This window comes from Astyanax mexicanus, chromosome 23 (assembly GCF_023375975.1).
Source record: "Astyanax mexicanus isolate ESR-SI-001 chromosome 23, AstMex3_surface, whole genome shotgun sequence".
Lineage (NCBI taxonomy): Eukaryota > Metazoa > Chordata > Actinopteri > Characiformes > Acestrorhamphidae > Astyanax > Astyanax mexicanus.
Window position 1 is genome coordinate 12,015,468 of NC_064430.1, and position 21,706 is coordinate 12,037,173.

Sequence of the window (21,706 nt, forward strand, 5' to 3'; positions counted from 1 at the left end):
TATATAATATATATATATATATGAAAAAATAAATGCATTCAGGTTGCATTTCCTGTCTCAAACAGGAGGAGGTCTGTGATGCATTTGAGCCACGTTATAGTTTGTTTACAAGCACTCAATAATCTGACTACTGGATTATGGCCTAGTTGGGAGTACAAATATTTTATGGGAAGAAGATATTGAGACAGTAAAAAAAATCTTATAAAATAAAAGCGCATTGTTTTTTTTTATTTTTTAGTTCAAATTCCTTGTTTAGTTTGCTCAACTTCATTTTGTTAATATACAACCATTTCTGCATTTTAGGTCTCCATTACATTTCAAAATAGTTGTCATTTGCCATTTTATAATGTAACCGTTTCTTCTTACAATATTTTAAAGATTTTTAGGCACTAAAAAGGATTTCATTCATTCATTCATTTTTTGCTTGTTCCAGCTTTTTGGGGGGGTTGAAGATGGCCTGCACATCATGAAGTTCGGTCCAAATGATAACGCTTGGCTGATCACAACATTCTCTGGATGGTCCCTCTGTCCTGCTTGGTGATGTTTCCAGACCAGGGTGTGATGTTTCCGGTGAGGACGCTCTCCAGGGTGTAGTTCCGCAGCACATTGAATCGCAGACTGAAGTCCCTTAAACTTTCTTTGCCAGGGAGCTGTTATGGCAGCTATGAACTCCAAGGTACTTGACTATTTACTAGCACCTTCTAATCAAGGTAAATTTAGAGACTCAGTGGCAAAGCTAAAACAAATAATGAAATAAAATGAAAACAAAAACTAACAATGTATATTCATTTACAGCAGCGATACCTCAAGTAAACCAGGCCTGGTGATGTTCCTGAATAGGTAAGTTTCTTCATTTGTTATTCTTTTATTAGAACTTGATCAAACGATACATGAGTTTATATGTCAAAATAAGAGGCATTTTCAGCCTTTACTCAAAAACCTTCATGGGTTCCAGCCCATAAATCTCAGAATATGAGGCCATCCATCATAAAGTTAGACTCTAGCTGGCACAGACTCTGACCGCAGTCCAAGAGCCACAGTCCAGTCCAAAATAAGTAAAAGTTACTGGCGCGGGACAAAGGCTGTCCTTAAAATACAGCTACACCCCATGATTCCTGAGCTGGGCAAAGTCTGGAGGCTGTGATGACAGGAGCACTTTATTTTGACGGGAGGCACACAGACCATGGCCAACTGCACTGCCTCAAAAACCTGAACAGCAGGGACAGCTGTGGGCATTCACCTCACATGGACGCTTTGATCCATGTCTAGAAGGGTTCCTGAAGCATCTGTCTTTCTACTGGAGAGAAATTTCAATGTAAGCATAGCCATGAACACTGCTAAATATAATGCAGGTATTTATTATGCAACATCTAATATTTTTATTATGAGGATACAGAAACTGTCTTTGATTTTGGGTGTTTTGAAGAAAAATGTTTGGAACCGCTAAGGGAATACACCCTGTGCAAGGCATGTCAAAAAAATCTTCGTCTTCTGCCTGTGCCATTCAAATAGCAAAGGAACCTTCAAATATATCTACGCTGATGGGTATGGTAATCTGGAAGTGAGGTGTGTTCAGGTAAATTTCAGGCATATTGGCATTTTGGCAGCGGAAAACACAGGTGCACCACTGACTGAAATAAACCTAAACAACAGTCATCAGTCAGACTAGCAGTGTAGAACTCTGCTAGTTATGCAAAAGGAAGAAGTGCACAGACCCAACTTTTAAGTTAATAATAAACAGGATCTAAAATAAGATATGATTGCTAGCGCACCTTCATAGCGTAAATGAGCAGGACAGTTTCCTCTGCTGAGAAGAACAAAAGCATTGCTCCATTAATGTATCAAAGACAAACTGACGTGCCATAACTCATCTAATCTATAGATGAGAAGATTTTTAATGTGGTTCAGATGCTCCTGAGATGGTTTGAGTAATCCGATTTCTGTTTTAAATGTGGCTTGGCCGCGTTTACACTTGCGCCTCAAGATGTGGATTAACCCTTAGTGCAGTTTAATTGAGCATGTGTGAAAACAGTAATTGCATTAAGCTGCCGGCACTCAGAGGGAGCAAAATTGGCCCTGCTCCCTCTGGGTGGGTAGATGGCACTCTCACCCTACATCACTTCTAGGGTGATGCCCGCAGCACAGAGGTCTGTGAGCTGATGTATCGGAACCGAATCACTGCGCTTTCCTCCAAGCTCGCTGGCTGCTCGGCAATGCTGCATCAGCAGCAGCTTGAAAAGAAGCGGTGGCTGACTTCACATGTATCGGAGGAAGCATGTGTTAGTCTTCACCCTCCTGGTGTGTTGGGGCATTACTAGTAATAGGGGGAGTACTAATGAGTGTGTTGGGTAATTGGCCATGTAAAATTGGGTAGAAAATGGGAAAATTTTGAAATAAAATTATAAAAAAAACCAGTAATCGCACTCGGTTGCAGATCGAGGAGGTGGTCTTAGTCCGGTTCAAAACTAATTCTGGAGCGTTTCACTTGTGGTGAGAACGTGATCTGGTCTCGATCCGACCCAGCTATTAAATATACTTTCACCGTATACCTTTTATTTGAGCTAAACGGCAGATAAGTCACAGTTTAATCCAATAGGTTATCCAGAAAATGCAAATTACCACAGCTATGAAAAAACGCTGTCTCTGCTCCATGCTGTTTACTCATTGTAAATCATCAACTCATTAGTCATCAACTGATTCGGACCATAGAACCCAAGTACAGGTGTGAACATGCCCTTAGATTAAAGTTTTTTTTCTGACTAAGCTGCAGTAATTGTGGGATACAATACTGTCAGTGTGGACCAGGACACTAATGCAATGTTTCCAATGCCTTTATGGAATCCATGCCATGAATAACTGTGCATGTTTTGAGAGCAAAGTGAGGTTCTACCCAGTGTTAGTATTGGTCGTAATAAAGTTCTTGGTAAGTTTATGAATACCACCCTTTAGTAAAATCTTAAGTAATATTATTACACTTTAAAACATCTAAAAACATAGCAGATCTGTCACCAACATTAATGCTGCTTTCATTTTCCAGTATATCATTTTAAACAGCACACTTTCAATATTTTCTATTCCCTTTTTAATTATTTTTTCCAAAAGACCACCTTTGTCTCCGTCCAGGCGCCATTCCGCTTAAATGCTTACAAAGTAGGCATCTTGCCGCATGGCCTCGTGGGCCCCCTGGCTCATTTGTGGTCGCTTTGCCGGGTCTAAATTCAGCCCAAGTGACCTTCAATTATCACAGAGAATGTACAGTGTGCAATTATGCAATTATCAGATGTGGTAATGTGTCTATATGTGTAGGAGGAAGTTTACACTGTAAACAGTCCCTTTGCACCAAAGCTCATTATTATTCCAGTAGCCCTGAAGTACAGTCGTTCAGTTTACTAGTAAGCAAACGACTAGTGCTGCATTAAATTAGAAAAATAAATCTAATTAGTGGTTAGCAACAGTTAGAGGAGGCACAAATTGAACGGGATTTCTAATAAGGAATTAATTGCTAAAGTTATTCATGGCTCAGCCTAATTAAGAGTATCTGAAATTGAAGTGGAGTTGCTTGCTTGTGTTATTCATAATGTAATACATAGAGACAAAAAAAACCAAACAACAGTATTAACCAACCTTTTGCACAATGATTTCATTTTAATAACCACAATTAGAGTGAATTGGATGGGGCAAAACGTAAAGCTAGCATGCCAAACAGTAGGCCCTAAGCGGCAGAAATTGGGCTTGTTAAGCATTTCATTTCTGTTTTATAAGTGCTTTTAATGCATCTCTCATTCTGCCTATTTCAAATCAGCCTTTAATTAAATTCAATCTAATTACACTGCTCTCGCGCACTCCGCTGGCCTGTGGATGGTTAAAGGGAGCAGCTAAGTGTTACTAAAAGTAAAACGTGGGCTGACACCCAGAAATTTGCTGGTTTCCTCTTCATAACAGCCAGCGTCTGAAAAAAAAAAAAAAACCTGAGCAGTAGGAGTCAAACGAGGCCACTTCACTGTAATTATCTTGTTTGAATTCCGGCTGTAATGAGTCCTACAGTGACAGCTGGATGTAATGTATAGCCCAGGGGGATTAACTTAGTCACGAGCCCCTGGGTTACACTTTTTTATTATTGTACTTCTTTTTTTTTGTAGGAGTGTATTCCAGTGTAACAATTTTAACAAAGTTTGTTTACAGACACATTCATTTTTGGCTGGCTGCAGATATCTGGTTAATGTTCAAGTAGTCTCTTATTTTTTTATAGATCGGATAAACATAGCATTGTAATTATATTTCTCAGTCCATGTATACTCTCAACTGGAGGAGGGGGATCACAGGGCATCACAGGATATGATATTGTCACAATAAATAGCCCATAATGATATTACGATACTGTGATTCTGTAATACTCAATATATCACAAGACTATTTTTTACGATACTTTGCGAAATACCATCTTGTCAACCGTGCAACATCCAGCTAACGATGAAACACATCCTCAGCAACCGTCCTGCATATAACCATATAAGACTCTTATAATCTAACTACCAAGAAAAGAACATAAAAGATAATTTTGGAAAAAAAACACCAGGGAAGATCTTAAAGTTCTATTCACATCTTAACCTCAAACACCTAATTTTAAAATATGTGGAAAAAAATATTTCTCTTATCGTGCTAGAATCTTTGAGCAACTTTGCTCTGTCTGGATATAAAAAACCAAGTGTATTCCACAAATGGCCAAATATGTGCTGAAGTGGCAATAAAACCCCAACAGCCCACGATACTTTATTGCATCTGTGTTACTGAAGAGGATAAAATAGTCCAAAATATGCAAATACCAGCAATTATGGATTCATTTGTTTTAAAGAGTCTCATAGAATTTAACAACCAATATTCATCACTGTAGGTTTACCCTATTCGTTTGATTAGCCCCGCGACGTGGAGTAATAAGTCAAATTGGGGGATTATGGAGCACCTATGTTTCAATAAAATATTATTGTTTGATGCCACATCTCGAAAATGTATCTCAAACAAAAGTAGATAGCAATATTACATTACGTTACATTTGGCAGACGCTTTTTTCCAAAGTGACTTACAATAGTGAAGAACAAAAAGTAATAGAAGTTAAAGGTAAAACATCTTTAGATAGGGCCTAAAGGAGGTCAAAGACAGATAATGGTTTAGAGGAGTGAAGGAGGGGACGAAGAAAAGGAGGTTAGAAGTAGTTAGTTTGTTTGAGGTGTTAAGAGAGTAAGTGCTCTTTGAAGAGCTCTGTCTTGAGGAGTTTCTTAAAGTAGCGAGATTTCGATATGGATATTTGTTCCACCCCTATTTTTACTCACAGTATTCTCACATTTCTCTGTCAGTGCATGCACAAAAACGAATAGAAACAATCATCATTTTCTAACTAGTTTATAGCTTTCTTTTTTTTTTGTTTGTTTGTTTAGTTCATATATTTTTCTGTGACTTCATTGGCTGGTTGCAATGCAAAAATATGATTATTACTTGACCTATGTAAATGCAAAGTTTTTCCATGATCTGATTATCCAAGGTTATGTAAACATATCAATTAGTCCACTGACAAACCGCAGTAATTAAATTATGATGTGCTTGTAAAAGTAACCCACGAACAATCTGTAAATATGAAGCAAAAAAGTAAAAATACAGCAATTCCACAAATCTGATTCTGAACGTTTCAAGCACTGCAAAAAGTTACCAGTAAATACCTTCAACCTAACACACAATACAACACTTCTGCAACACACTTCTGCTGCCTTCTGTCAGTTAACTAATAGGTCTATAGCCCCAATCTGTCAACAGTAGCCCATATATAGTCAATAGTCATGCCAAGCCTGTCAGTTGGTGTCAGTAGTGCTTGTATTTCAGTTTAAATCATTTTTACAAAGATAAACATTAATATTTCCACATGCGGGTACACGATTAACTGAAGAAAAAAAGATCTCATCTGGAAGACAAGTGCCCTTAACATTTTAGCTGTAGCTTTAGTACATCTAAAAGAAGCAGCCTTCCACCCCCGCTCATCTGTCTTCTGCTCATCAGACATGAAAACCTACCAGTTTAACCCACAGCATCTCAACAGAGTCTGTTCTCTTTTTATAACTAAAACAGAATATTTTTGGAATAATAGAACTAATAGAAATAATATAAGCTATCATCCAAAGTGTTTTAAGCCTTGTTACTAAGTATTTGCCATATCATATTGTACACAATAACATTTTTGAATATCGTGCCATATCACCCACCTCTAATTATCACATCAGGGTACTACTTTTTTTCAGTTTTTAGCAAAAGAAAAATTCACACTGTTTTCATTTCCCATTATATATCTACTAGAAACTATTATTGTCCATTATTGTTTATTTTACTTTAATCATGGATATATGCAGATATTGGAGTGCATTATTAGTAGCATGACATTCTGAATCATTGACTTCTGTTACAAATCTGATAAAATACTTCTTCGTTTAGGGGGGTGCCGTTTCATTTTGTATGCAGTAATATATAAATTTTATTTTTATTTTGTTTTGTGTTAATTCAGTGTTTTGTCATATCCGTATTTTTATCCGCCATTGCCATATCGTTATTGAAAAAAATACCATGAAATATTGTGATATTATTTAAGAACCATACCACCCACCTCTACTAAGGACATTTTCACACCTATAGATATTTTTCTCTGCTTTAAATCATTGTCCAGCAGTATGTCTCGGTTGTTAGCTAGCTAATTTCGTGTTGCACCTTAAATAGTGGAGCAGCAGTTACTGAGGCTGGTGTATTTAAGGTGGAATATAAAAGCTGGCTTTATCTCTTAAATTAACAAGGAATTAGTAGTGGAAAGTAAAAATAAATACTTCTCAGGTCGATGGGCCAATTTAGTTGGTCAGCATGGAACTTATGGACAAAATACTCTGGTTCCCAGTTGGGCTACAGAGTTAGGGCCCACATGGGTGTTATTTGGAATATGACACAATCGGGTGCCCTTAGACAGACACAGGGCACATAGCACATATTAAAGCACAAATAAGCAGTTACACAGGAAATATGGGAGTGCAGAGAATGTACAAATACAGTACAATATTTGTATAGAATGATATGAATCATTAAACTGTAAATACTAATAAAAAATGTCTGTGATGTTTTTTTTGTGTATAACCCAACACTTCCTATTGTTTTATTAGAATATTGTATTGTACTTGTTTACCTTTCTGCCTGTTTATTACTCAGTTTTAGTTCCCTTTTGATCTATTACATGAAAATGTTTGGATTGTGCAAAGATTCAGCAGCTCTGTCAAAGTCTTTTCATCAATTCTAACAAAGAAATTAACAGAAAGGAGTTTTTTCATTGTTTTTTGTCTTTGAAATGGCACTTGTTTTTCAAAGCCACTCACAGAGACTGTCAGCTTGAGATAAAGTTATCATGTAATGTCAGAACATCATCAGATAGTAAGAATAGAGACGCAGGCATCTGTTTTCATGGCAGATGTGTTTAGTGAGCTGTCACCTGAAACTCAAGCCTTAGATGCTGAATTCTAACTCCTAATTAAAACTGACTTTGAAGACGGCCGTGCCTGCTCTTGATTTTCGTGCTGTACTGTTCTCTAAAACTGCTCCTCCTCTAAAGGTAATTTAACGTACCTGATTTAGGTAAGCCAAGCTGTGTGCTGTAGCAGTATTAGATTATTAGTATTAGTCTTGTTGGATAGTTTAAATATATTACGGTTGAATTTTATAAAATACAGTAAAAGTTTTATTTTTGCACCAATAACTACATATTCAATCTTGGGGTCGCAAACCCTGATATAGTTGCTGGGGAATCACAAATGTCAGACAGACTTATTTGCTGCTCTACTTGACTTTTTGATTGAGGTTCACTCATGTTCGTCATCGTTTTGAATTATTTATCAAATTATTTACTTGAGATTTAGTAAATACATGCTCAGGGAAGTGTTAGATTGCAGGGCTATTCATTAAAAAATACCAGGAATAATAAATAATGAAAAAATACACTGATATGGACAAATAAAAACCTTACTCACCAATAAAAAAAACCCTATACCATTTTCATTTTATCACTTAATGACAATGTGGCACGACAGCATTGCAGTCTTTGTGGTTATTGATATAGTGTTAAGGGTCTGTGTGCATAAAAATCTTGTAATGTTCTATACGGCCATCTGCCAATAGTGCTGGCATTAAAAAAGGCTCAGGTTGCCAATTACTTAATGAATGAAATGTTTTATGCATTTCTCACACTCCATCATTTGTCCCTCTCTGTGGTCACCATAGTTCTCTTGACTTCAAATAAAAAAAATGATATGGACTGCTGCTTTAAAAGCTTTTGAGTGTTTCTGCAGGAAAAAAATAAGCTTTTTGCATAGAATGTGCCTTTTTACATTTTACAAAATATTTGATCATCTTTTACCTAGTGCTGGGTGATTATGGCCTAAACAATCGAAAACTTCTAAAAATCAAACCTCGGTGGACAAACAAATGGTTCAAAACTAGTTTTACCTGTACAAAAAAAAAATGAACGGTAGCATTTATTTCTAGCTAAATAGATCCTTTATTCCACAGGATGTTTGTGTTGTAAGTGCTGGAACTTTTTCCGGTACCACTCTTTAGATTGAGCGGAATGTTTAGAAAAAATGTGAAAATCTGTGGGAGGCACCGGTAACCAAGTTAAGATGAATAAACACTTAAGAAATGAGTATTAAACACCTAACAAATATCACGATTACTCCATTTTGAAAATCACATTAAAACTATATTTTAAATTAACTGAATTAATTGTGAAAATCGCCCAGCGCTTCATTCACCTAGTGATCAAAAAGGCCTAAACTCTCAAACAACCCTGCACTTTTTGTCACTCTGTGACACAAGGCTCTATTTGGGCCATTCAGAAACAACTATCTATCCACATGTTTCATAATTCATTCGCCACTGAACATTGCTGTCGAGTCACAGTAATAATTTGTGTAAGCCAGCCTTAGACTAGAATAGAACTGCATGAAATCAGGCTGCTTCCAGCAACCTCAAATGCATTTGGACAGAATCAAATTATTGGCTTTTGCTTGAAACTGTGTCTCGTTTCCACACAAATTACGAAGGTTTACGCATGTTTGGTGGCGCTGAAAAGCTATCACCAGAAAAAACGGGGGCAAGTGGTCAGCAAGGCTCTGAAGGAGACAGACTTCCCCATTAAGCCTGCCTCTGGTTACTGGGGCATTCACACAACCCAGAATCCCTAGAAAGAGAAAGTGCTAAGGCAGATGTTGGTTCAGTCACTTGTTAAAGAAGCCCAGCAGGGGAATGTGTTCTAGTGGACATAGTCTGAGGGACAAGGGCTCTCAGTCATCAGCTCTCCAGATCCCCCAGAGTCACATTCAGAGAAAGGGGCTGGTGGAGAAACTACTCCAGCATCTGGAAGGTCGTACCTTGAAAACATGTTTTCTAATCTTGTAGTGCAATATATAAATATGATGCATTGTGAGCCGTGTTATGGAAGGTTCTTCAGGGAACTAAAAGAATAACCCTTTTAAAGTGTGTATAGTACACAGAGATGAGTTAAAGGTCATGGGATAACAGTATGTAAATTGTTAATCTGCGGTGAGGTTTGGGAATGCCCACACCTGTATAATAGGTTGTGAGATGTGATCTTGTGATCACAACAAACACTTCAACAAACACAAACACTTTAACAAACACTTCAACTATTGGAAAATTATTTTTAGAAAAAAATATATATTGCACAAGAGGGAGATGCTTCATAAACATTATTTAACCTTGTCATATGCTAACACAGACAGTGACAGTGAGTAGCAAATTGTTATTAATTAAGGGGTCATGATTTTACTAGTAAAAAGCAACATTTTGTAATGGAAAGCATCACATGGACAAAAATAAGAGGCCACTTCAGTTTCTGAATCATTTTTTTCTGATTTTGCTATTAATCGGTATATGTATAAGAACAATTAACATTCTTGTTTTATTCTATAAACTATGGAAAACATTTCTTCCAAATTCCAAATAAAAATATTGTCATTTAGAGCGTTTATTTGCAGAAAACCAGAAATGGCTGAAATAACAAAAAAATATGCAGACCTTTCAGACCTCAAATAATGCAAAGAACATAAGTTCATATTTATACAGTTGTTATAGTTCAGAAATCAATATTTGGTGGAATAACCCTGGTTTTTAATTACAGTTTTCATGCATATTGGCATGTTCTCCTCCACCAGTCTTACACACTGCTTTTGGATAACTTTATGCCTTTACTCCTGGTGTAAAAATTAATTCAAGCAGTTCAGTTTTGTTTGATGGCTTGTGATCATCCATCTTCCTTTTGATTATAACCCAGAGTTTTTTAATTTGATAAAATGCTAGAAACTACTCATTTTTAAGTGGTGTCTTATTTGTTTCCAGAGCTGTATATTTTTTGCATGAGAAAAATGTCCTCGTATTGTTAACTCCACTCGATTCTGTTTTTTTTTAATACTTGGTGCCTGGTTGGTTTTAAATCACCATAGCTCCACCCCTGGAATTTAGCTGGTTGTTTTTTTTTCATCAGCCATCAATCTAAGGAACAATTCTACCTCTTTAAATACATAGCATAATTTTATGATCTGGGTTGTGTTGGATGTCTGCATTGCGTTGAGTGTAATGTTCTTTATATATATAACACTGTATATTTTCACTTTACCTCTTTAAGCTAAGAATGGAGACAATATGAGAAATATGAAGTGAACTTAATATTATTATTTGCGGATCATGTCTTCCGTCCTTTGAAATTAAAAGTAGAAGTGTAAAGTTTGTGATGTCGCTGATGATGCCAAACATTAATTTCTTAAAATTACACGTTTAAATGGTTTGATATTTATGATAAAACATTTATTTCCAAATTATTTTGAAAAACGTTTAACTTAACCATGCAACACTGCTACCAGGTGCCACATTTTCCTAACGGAAAACCAAAAAAGTCAACTTGAGTATTATAGGTAGCATGCAGTAAAAAAAAAAAAAAAAAGCGCCATAATGCATCATTTGGGGGAAAAGTGTACAGAGCTTAAAAAAGGCACTATTATGCTTTCATTTACCTGAGCAGTGTGCAAAAGACCTTTTAGTCAATTCACAAAGTAAAGTATAAATATAACTGAAAACTCACCACATTCAGAGATCAATAAACTGTCGACAGTAGCTGTGAGTGTAATGTAGACTCACTAAACCACTTGTCTGCAGTGTGCTGACAGATGAATGCTTTGTGGATATAATGAGAGATCCTGATCCTCTCTTTCTCCTTCACGAGCTTGTCAGACATGTATAGCTAAATGTTACTAATCCACGGTGAATTATTACATGCTGCATGCTGTCCTACATTAATTCTGCATAAAGTCTTCCAGATAGGAAAAAATAATAATAGCAGGATGAAAGAAAGCCTTCACTGGGGTTCTTTGCTCCCGTCTCTATATGCTTATTAGTTGTACCTGAGCCTGCCAGCAGATTTACACAGTAGCTGCATCCCAAAGCCTGGACTGCAGCTGTGGTGAGCTGCGTTTCTCATCCTCTATGTCGTAGAAGAATGTTGCAAAGTGAAGGACGAGTCGTATACAGCCGAGAAATGCTGTGGAAATTTAGAAGGATTTCGAGGATGCAACTGATGTATCACTCCAGATCCTCAGTTACCAGACATTGCACCCTGCAAAAAAGACAGTACTTTTGTGCATAAAGTGTATACAACAAAACAGTGCTATTCCACAGTACATGTTTCACATGTGACCTACATTTATCATTCATTCTGTATACAGAATTAGGTTTATGGATAACAATAGTAATAAAAATGGGCGGTGGGCGGTTTATGTAGCTGTTTTTTTGTTCTGAAAGAAGAAGGAGACATGAAAAAAATAACAACAAAAGGGAAAAAGCTCACTGGTTTTCTTTCTTCGTCTCTCTCTCTCTCTCTCTCTCTCTCTCTGCTTTTTTTTATTGGAACAGCTCTAGCTGCGTGCACGATCCCTTTATCTCTTTCATTAGCGTGTCTGCGCGGCTCTTGGTGGGGAGGGCGCGTCGGGGAGACAGTCACTTTCTCACCCCTGTGAAGTTCAGGCAGATTACAGAAGAGCTTTGAAGCTACTGCTGCCGCCGCCGCCGCCGCTCCTCCAGCCCCCCACATGCACACACACACACACACACACACCCACCCACCCACCATACCCCGGCCCAGCAGCAGCAGCACGTCCCCAACGACGACCAAACGGGAGACGGGAGGCGAAGGAACTAAACGCCCTCCGATGAACCGTGGCCTTTTATGTCGTCGCGTCTGTTCCCTCAGACAACAAAAGCCACACCTAAGCAATATCACAGCAAAGGGATCCGGAGAGAGACGGAGATTGGGAGGATAGGGAAAGAAGTCCCACTGAAAAGAAGCTTGAGGGAAAATAACAGTCGCACAGTAATTACTGGTACCTGTGGGTATCCAGCAGTAATCTAGACAGCAATCGTACAGGCCTTCCCTCGCAGTCTGCTTTCCTTCAGCGTGCTGCTTTCCCCCCATGGCTAACAGTAAAGACAGGGAAATTATGGCTTCTGCTTTGTTCTGATACAGGGATTCAGCTCGGAATGGAACTAAAGCTCTTTTGGTCACTGAGGAAAAGAGTGTGTAATCCCATTTGAGGTCGAAGGTCCACTAGAGGACAAATGGTTTGCTCTCTTTTTGGCCTGAACAGAGGGCTAGATACAGCTATTCATCTATTCTATAAATTATATGCTGAAATAAAGGCTTGCAGACAGGGACAAAACTGATTAAACACACATTTTCAGAGGTCTTTGGCGTACCACTTTGGGATCCTTCCTGTAGGACCAATGGTCCCCGTACAACAGTTTGAGGACCTCTGAAATAGATGATTGTGTAGAAGTGATAAGGTCCAGGGACTGCCTTAAGGCTGGTTAATATTTCTGCATTGAGACAATGTGGTGTTGCCTACAGCATTGCCTGCGCAAGTGCCTTATACAGCAGAATGCGTTTATACTTGTGCAGTTGTGCGTCTACAACTGTAGTTTAAAGTCGGATGGAAGGTGTGGGCTGGAACACAAGGCTCGGCAGGCCAACGACAGCTGCTGGGTGATTCTCACGAAAAACAGATTTAAAAGGGTTCACACTTGAAAAATTTCAAAAGGCATTTAAATATAAAATTTCTTTTTGTTATGCAAGACTAGGGTCTGAACTTTTTAGAAATACTTTTTTTTTTTAATTTTATAATTTTTTTCTGTATATTTTGCACCATTTTAGTCAGTCAGAGCACACACATTCTCAGTACCGCAACATGATAACACAGAACAGATATGGTTTAAAAGTTACACATTTGTTACTTTTTAAATAGATATTATTAACAGTTGTGCTCATATGTGTATATAACCCAGAAAATATTATATTTATAAGTTTCCCATTTTTTTTTATTTTATGATTTGTCTCATTACCGCAACAGATTTCATGATTCATGTCCTGTCTTTTCAGGATATTTAACTGAAAAATTACATGTATAATTTCTTATTTAGTACAGATGACCTATGAAGAAATACAATTTATCCAAATACCATTATAAACTAGAATTTGTTTTATAACAGTAAAATAATTAGTAAATAAATATGTGTTGCGGTAAAGAGAATGGTGTTTCGGTAAAGAGAGTCAATGTTTCGGTAAAGAGAGTCATTACAAGGATTCCTACTTAATTAACAATAACACTTTACACAACAAACACAGAGTGTGAATGCTGTGAATAAATAACAAATTCTAATGATGTACTTCTTGAGTTTTGTATGGAGTAGTAATATTGAACAAAATGTGGTATTTGCTGTTGAAAATTATTCTCAGTAAGACTCAAGCTGTGAAAATATCCTATTTTGAACTGTGTATTTTAATAAAACAAATTTCAACATACCTCATTAGACATAAATTCCCTAAAACTTTAAACATCACTGTATAACTAAATTGAAATGGAATGTTTAAATACAAAATAAGTAATTCAACATCTCATAAAACAACTTTTTTATTAAGTATTAATTTCATGACAGATATAAACATCAATGTACAACTAAATTGAAATTAAATATTTAAGTATGAAACAAGCAATTCAACATCTCATTAAACATCTTTGTATTAAGCATTAATCTCATGAAAAATGTAAACATCAATGTGCAACTAAATTAAAATTAAAGATAAAATTAAAGAAAGTTGTTTAATGAAATGTATATATGTGTGTATATATATAAATTTCATATATATAATATATACATTTCATGAAACAACTTTTATTGTTATAAACTGTTAATAAAGGTTGTTTCATAAAATGTGTATATATATCATGTATTGTTTTATATATTGTTTATTAGAAGTAAATAAAGGCTTTTTTATGAAACAATATATATATATATATATATATAAGTTCATGTCACTTAAAACATTAATTTCTCTTTACCGCAACAGTGAATCTCTCTACCGCAACAGGCCTTAAATTGTTGCGGTGTATGAGAAGGCTGTTGCGGAGTATGAGGGACCTTAACCTTCTTTGATCTCTGTGGGGCCACCATGATGCCTGGCTAAACTTTTGCTAGCTTTTTGTATTTAGACTTTAAAAACCTTAAAAATTCCCAAAACACAATAACATTTTCATTTTTTTAAACATTAAAAACTAGCTGTTTCGGTAATGAGAAACAAAAAGTTGTGTATGCTCGCTGACAACCAAGTTTTTAACATTTATCTGGAGAGGTATAAAATTAGGTGCTTACCTGGTAGCCATCTTGGGTGTCATACTAAAAGGTGTCCCCCCTCTCAAAATGGCTGTTTTTTTTCTGTTCCTTGTGGTCTTAAATGGTGCTTGAAAATTGTTGCGGAGGCTGAGAACATTGGTTCTGACCAAAGTTATTTTTCTAAATATTTTCTTTTCTTTTACCAATGAATTCCAAGTAATACATTTTTATTGACTGTAACAATTTACTTTATGAGATACATTTAAGTTTTTTATTATTTATTTATTTTAAATATTAAAATTGTGTAATTGAAGAGCCGAGATTCAGCAATGGACGCGTTGCGGTACTGAGAATTTCACACTAAATTATAAAAAATACATAATTTAAAATATCACAATGTCTACTTTTAATCACTTCCAATATAGCCTTTGATGAGATGTTTATAAACCAGTGTTTCCCAAATTGATAGCATTTACCTGTTCATCACACTCCTTAATGCCACCTCATTAGTCTGATTTCGTGAGAATCACCCTGCTGCTGTCTGTAATGCGTAGTTACAATTCTGGGGAGGTGCGCGTAGGTTCGACACAGAAGTATAAATTGGCCTTTAGTCAAATGTAGGTTAACTGAAGAAAAAAATGAATGAGTTTGTTCAGTCAAGAAACTGGTAATTAGTACCAACAAATGGAAGCCCATTTAAGATAGAATTCTGTCTATCATAATCTTAATAATCATAATCTTTAACAGCATCAACCCAGCACTGCTTCTACATTCTGTCATCAGCATCTCTACTGTGGTATTTGTCTCTCCTAGCATTGCTATTATGGTGTTAGCATCGCACTTGCACCAGTGTAAGTTACAAGCCATGTTCATCAGGGCCCTTCATGGCTTAAAAATAGCAAATATATGGTCTATGTGAAATGGTACATGAGATGCACTATATTGCCAAAAGTATTCGCTCACCCATTCAGTTCATTAAAGTCCAGTCGTGAAATTTCCCCACTACTAAATACTACTAACTGTCAGTGATATTAAAACAAAGTGAAAGCGACTGGAAACTAAAGCAATTCGCTCTGTCAGCATGAAATGCCAACTTTATGCAGAGTCAATTACAACAGATCTCCAAACAGCAGCTCCTTGAATCACCAAACGCAATGTAGGTGAGTAGGGCTGGGTATCGAAATATCAATATCAAAAACGCACCAACCAAAATGTCTCTGTACTACTCTGTACTCGAAATATGGGTGACACACTGCCACTGTGCTGAAACCTCTCAGGGGATCAATAGGCGCTTTTCCACCGGCATGGTGCCGGTGCTGGTGCCAGGTTCGCGAACGGTTCTTTTTGAGTTTCCCCCGCAAAATCACAGGTTCTCGGCCCGGAAAGCCATCCCGTTCTGGCCCCACAATCTTGCTGGTCTGGAACCAGCGAACCTGTGAACCTGGGCGCGGCGTTGAAGCGTCTCCGGGGCAAAGTTGTTAACAGACCTCACCTCCATTCTCAGCTAAGAGCAGCAGAAGCAGCTAAATGAATGAAAATGAATCAACAGTGGTCTACCGAGGACAGCGGCAGAAGTTTCAAAAGGAGCTCGGTTCTGCCATGTTGTTTTTAAATCGTCCCCCGACTTCTGTTGACGTCCACATTTACATACGTAGTGAGTGACTCCTTGAAGCAGTGGAAACATGAGCCGGTTCTTAAAAGGTTCGCAGGAACCGGCTCCGGCACCAGCACTTTGTTGGTGGAAAAGAGGTAAATCTGTCTCTCTTTTGCTAGTTATAATAATACAGTAAAAATGTTTTAGTCTGCCAGAAATGAACCTCCCTACAATATTATTAGTTGTACTTTCCAATAATACAGGGAACTAGCATGATGCATGTTTATTATATATTATTAAGTGATTGAGCCACTAATATAAATATAATTTAATTTGCAAATCTAATGCAGATATTGCTTAAAGCAACTTTTAAAAACTGAACTGCATCCAGTACAAAAATATTTGTAGTTTAAATAGTTAAAGTAATGCTGTTGTTTTTGTTCTTAATAAACCTCTCATGATTAATCATGTTGATTGTTAATAATAAATATAATTATATAAAATAAAAATGGTTAAATAAGGAATAATTATCGCTTTTTTATATATTTTTTTGTTTGTATGAAAAAGGTATACTACTAAACCTTTATTAGCAGAATGATGTGAGAATCAGGTGCTTGGAGAACACTGGTTCTAAGCTCTCTATTGCTGTCTCTCTCTCTCTCTCTCTCTCTCTCTCTCTCTCTCTGTATGCTAAACTCTGAGTCACGGCTGACTGTTCTGTGGGTAAAGAGCGTTTCCCTGTGGCAGCATCACAGTTTATGCGAACTTTTCAAAGGGCTCTGAACGCAGCAGCGGGCCGTCAGCATGCTCCACAGCTTTGAACAGAAAGTCTCCAGTGGATTGAGCCCTCCACAGGACCACTGCCTTCAGAGACTGCTGCAGAAGAAAAGCCTCCAGCGACAGTTAACAAAACCTAACCTCCCCACCACCTTCTTCTTCATCATCCAGCACACATACATATTTATACATGAACACAAATACATGTGCATGTACATACACAAATCACCACCTTCGTTTTACAGATAGTATCTGTTTCAATGCATTCTTTATTATCCTATCCTCTGTCCTCCAGTGGTCAGGACCCCAGCACTGCAGAGTCACTGACACGGCGGAGCACTGTGTATATGTACTGCAAAAAATCCATTGGCAAAAGCTAGACAAAATATATGTAAATTAAGACATACATGTTCAAACTAAGCAAAAAAAATCTGCCAATGGGATGAGCAAATTCTTTTCTAAGATTTTTTAAAAATAAGCAATCACAAACTTTCAAAATGAGTGAAATACGCTTAAATCAAGCAAAAATTCTTTATTTTGTGGCTTAAATTTGTACACAAGAATCAATATAACTTGACCAGTAACTTTTTGTGCTTATTTTGAGTCAAAATTACTTTAAAAAAAAGGTGAAAATTCGAAGTGAGACTGAATAAGATCATATTCCTAAAATAAGTAAAACAATTTTACACTTATAATGCTTAGTAAGACCTAAAAATGTATCAGAGAGAAAATAAGATTTATTGCCTTAAAACTAGTTAATTTCACTTGCTAAGAATAATGTTTTTGCAGTGTGAGTGGATCAGACACAGCAGTGCTGCTGGGGTTTTTAAACAGTGTCCACTCACTGTCTCTCACTCTTTAAGACACTCTAACCTAGTTAGTTAATCCTGTAGATTTAAGTTAAATTAGAGTCAAAAGCTCCTCTGTTGCTGCATAATTAGATCTACCATTAGAGTCTGGAACATAACCCTAACTGATGCAGTGAGTAGCTTCTCATTTATGTGCCCTGACATTTAAAACGAGGTATTGAGAACATTTAACATGAAATGGCACAGGTATTTTTTTTTAAAACAGTGTTTATTCCAGCACGCTAAGCTCTGCCACTATGATCAGGAGATTGCTGGTTCAAATCCTGTTCATGTAGCTTGCCATCAGCTACCGGAGCCCCGAGGGAGCACAATTTCCCTTGTTCTCTCTGGTTGAGTAGATGGGACTCTCTCCCCACATCACTCCAAATGGTGATGTTGATCAGCATAAGGCTGCGTCTGTGAGCTGATGTATCGGAACCGAGTCCTCCAAGTGCGCTTTGATGCTACTCGGCAGTGCTACATCAGCAGCAGTTCAAAAAGAGGTGGTGGCTGACTTTACATCTATCGGAGGAGGCATGTGTTTGTCTTTACCCTCCCGGTGTTGGGGCATCACTAGTGACAGGGCGAGTCCTAATGAGTGGGTTGGGTAATTGGCCTTCTAAATTGGGGAGAAAATGAGATAAAAAAAACAGTTTATAAGCACAGTACCTTGAAGTAATTCTCCAGGTGCTGCCATCATGAAATTAAATCACGATAACTCTCCCCTATCAACTTATGCACCTATCGCTAGCACTGTAAGCTTGTCGGGAGCATTGTGTTATGGGATTTTAGGAAATCACAGCAAGATGCTGACACAAGAGACCAAAGAAACACACAACTATAACTACTCTGCATTCTTTTAGTTGATTTTTGTTTTTTTTATGTATTAGAGACAAGCTTATATGTCTTAAAAGCTAGCTATATTTCCCATTCCTCCTTAAATGTGAGGATGCTGTGTCATTTAAGGTGGAACAGAAAAATCCAAACAAGCAGCTAGCAAATGGGTAATGTCAGCTTCCAATCAGAGGAGTTAGAGGTGCACTATAATAAACAACTGTCACATCACACTCTCTTCTTCCCCTCCCCCCCTTTTGAGGAGATACAGTGCCCTACATTTAGGCAAGTAGCCTGGTAATGGAGCATTGTTCTTTTTTATTTATCTGGTTTAACGATGCATCAGGTTCTTGCAGAGTTGCCCCATTTCTTAGAGGTAGGATTTGAACCACTTCTCCTTGCAAATCATAACGTAGACACTCCAAAACGAGGGTTACAGGTACAAACAAGAATTGGGATTGGGCCTTGGTCTGGAGGACTGTCTGGTCCTTTAAAAAAAGTCCTGTTTTTTTGCTGAAGTGGTAGAATTGACTGCAGTGGGAATGTGAACCAAATGAAAATACTGATAATAGAAATCTCTATTAATATTCAAAATGATTTCAAAGGAGACAGAAATGGTGGGCTGTTTGTTTTATTTGTACATATATTTTACATCCTCCTGCATTTCCCTCAAAATCAGGCCATACACAGACCTTGTAATCCGGTCACATAGGCAGACACACACACACACACCATGTAGGTAATCCTTTTTATACATGCATACTACACCCTCCAATCTCAAACACATGCACACACCTCCATACATGCAAAGCCTCTCTGTCACACATTCATGTGTACAAACTAACTGCACATATCCATCCTCATGGACACACCACACATGCTCTCTCTTTCTCTTTCTCTCACTTTGTCTCACTAATACACCCATTTTCTCTCCCTTACCAACACACACACACACATACACACACATATACACACACTTTCCCTCACACCCCCCCCAACAAGCCTCCCACAGAGCTTCACATCATAAAAAGCTCTCGACTTGTATTGTAATGGGGCTGTTAAAAACAGAATAATACATTAAAGCGACTTAAAGCATCAGACTCCGAGGGTGACGTTCCACTACAACAACAATAAGCGCCCCAGATGAAATATACATTACAGTAATTGGTTCAGAGAGTCGAGCGGCTCAGAGAAATCGAGCGCGAGAGAGAGAGACGAGCGATGGTTGTGTATGTATGGCAGCGACAGTCTATCAGATTGATCCATGCGGCACTTCAGTTCAAACTTCTGTCTCTCTTCATTTTCCTCCTCTTTCGTGTCAGTGCGTGTGAATATGAAAGCCTGGCTGCTGCAGCGTATTTGTATATCGAATTTTGGAGAGGAGGGCTGCCTCCCTCGACTGCCTGAAGGAGGTGAGATGTTTCTTAAGTGCAATCTGTCACGCTGTCTAATGAAACATTTAACAGACAGACTAATTATGATTAATTCATGGGAGTTTGGCGCTGGCAGATGAATAGTGAGCGCTGCGGTTTATGTGTATGGCAATTAGTTAGATTGTCTGCATATGGCTGGACAATACCTATTATTCTTTTTTTTATACATTTATTTTTAATTTCCTCCCCAATTCACAAGGCCATTTACCCAACCCACTCATTACTACTCCCCCTATCACTAGTAATATCCCAACACAAGGATGGTGAAGACTAGCACATGCCTCCTCCGACACGTGAAGTCAGCCACCGCCTCTTTTCAAACTGCAGCTGATGCAGCATTGTCGAATAGCATCACAGCACGCTCAAAGGACAGCCCAGCAACTCAGTTCCGATACATCAGCTCACAGATGCCTTGTGCTGATCAACATCACCCTGTGGGGAGTCATGTGGGGAGGGAGTGCCATTTACCCATCCAGAGAGAGCAAGGCCAGTTGTGCTCTCTCAGGGCTCCGGCAGCTGATGGCAAGCTGTATGAACAGAATTCGAACCCCTTGGAGCCGGGCTAGACAATCATTTATAATAATTTATAAAAATGTTTCAATAACAATTATATGAGGTCTGCATTAAGCCCAACTACATGTCAATATAGAGGGTGTGCATTGATGCTGCATGTCTGACGGAGCACTCTTATTCCTCCTTTGTCAGACTGAGTGGCAAATCAATCTACAACATGGCTGTGTTTATGGAAATATTGACAAACTAAGAAAGAAGCAATTATCCACTTATCCATTAAAAGTGCATAGCCTTGACAGCAGTCCATTAAAATGACCATCAAAAGAACCAACAGTCTGTGGACATCAATATTTGTACAGAAATTGGGTTGCCTGACATTTTTTAATTAAACTGAACTGGTTGTGTTACAGTAGGAAAACTCTCAAATTTGTGGAGCAGCGGTACCGCAAAAAAGAGGGCTGAGAACCTGGACTAAGCAGATTTTAGTGCCTAAAATGATTAAAACCATCAAAACTGTATATTACTGTAAATTTGACTTCAACAGAATCCCTAGCTACATGGAAGCAAGAGTGATGTTGGCTTCTTGTTCAACAGCAGTGAATCTGTTCCTGTTCCACCTGGAAAATTCTAATATGACTCGTGTGTGTGGTCATAGGACTTGAGTTTGTGCTATGATAGACTTGAGTTTGACTGGGCCTTTAAACTCGGAATCGGACTCAGGCTTTTAGACTTAAAAAGACTTGACAACTCAACTGAGAGCCCAAAATCACCAGCATTCAGTATTGATAGTTGGCCTTGTCCCTTGTACACAAGGATTTCTGTGATTCTTTTGATGATGATATTATGTGTTGTATATGTTGGTATATCCCAACGTTTTTGTCGTTTTATGTTAAGGAACATTTTTCTAAAATTGCTCCGTCTTTGTTACACATGGTATTCATAGAAATAATTGGTTAAACTCT

The 21,706-nt window shown here is 37.7% G+C and overlaps 1 protein-coding gene across 1 annotated transcript in view; it reads left to right on the top strand.

Annotated features, from left to right (window-relative positions):
* Positions 1-456: 456 nt before the first annotated feature.
* The window catches only part of brd7 (bromodomain containing 7), a 50,468-nt gene continuing 29,218 nt past the window's right edge, over positions 457-21,706 (top strand). The window contains exons 1-2 of the mRNA XM_049471397.1: positions 457-676; positions 796-840. The gene's annotated coding sequence lies outside the window, so the exon portion shown is untranslated. The remainder of the gene's footprint in view (positions 677-795; positions 841-21,706) is intronic.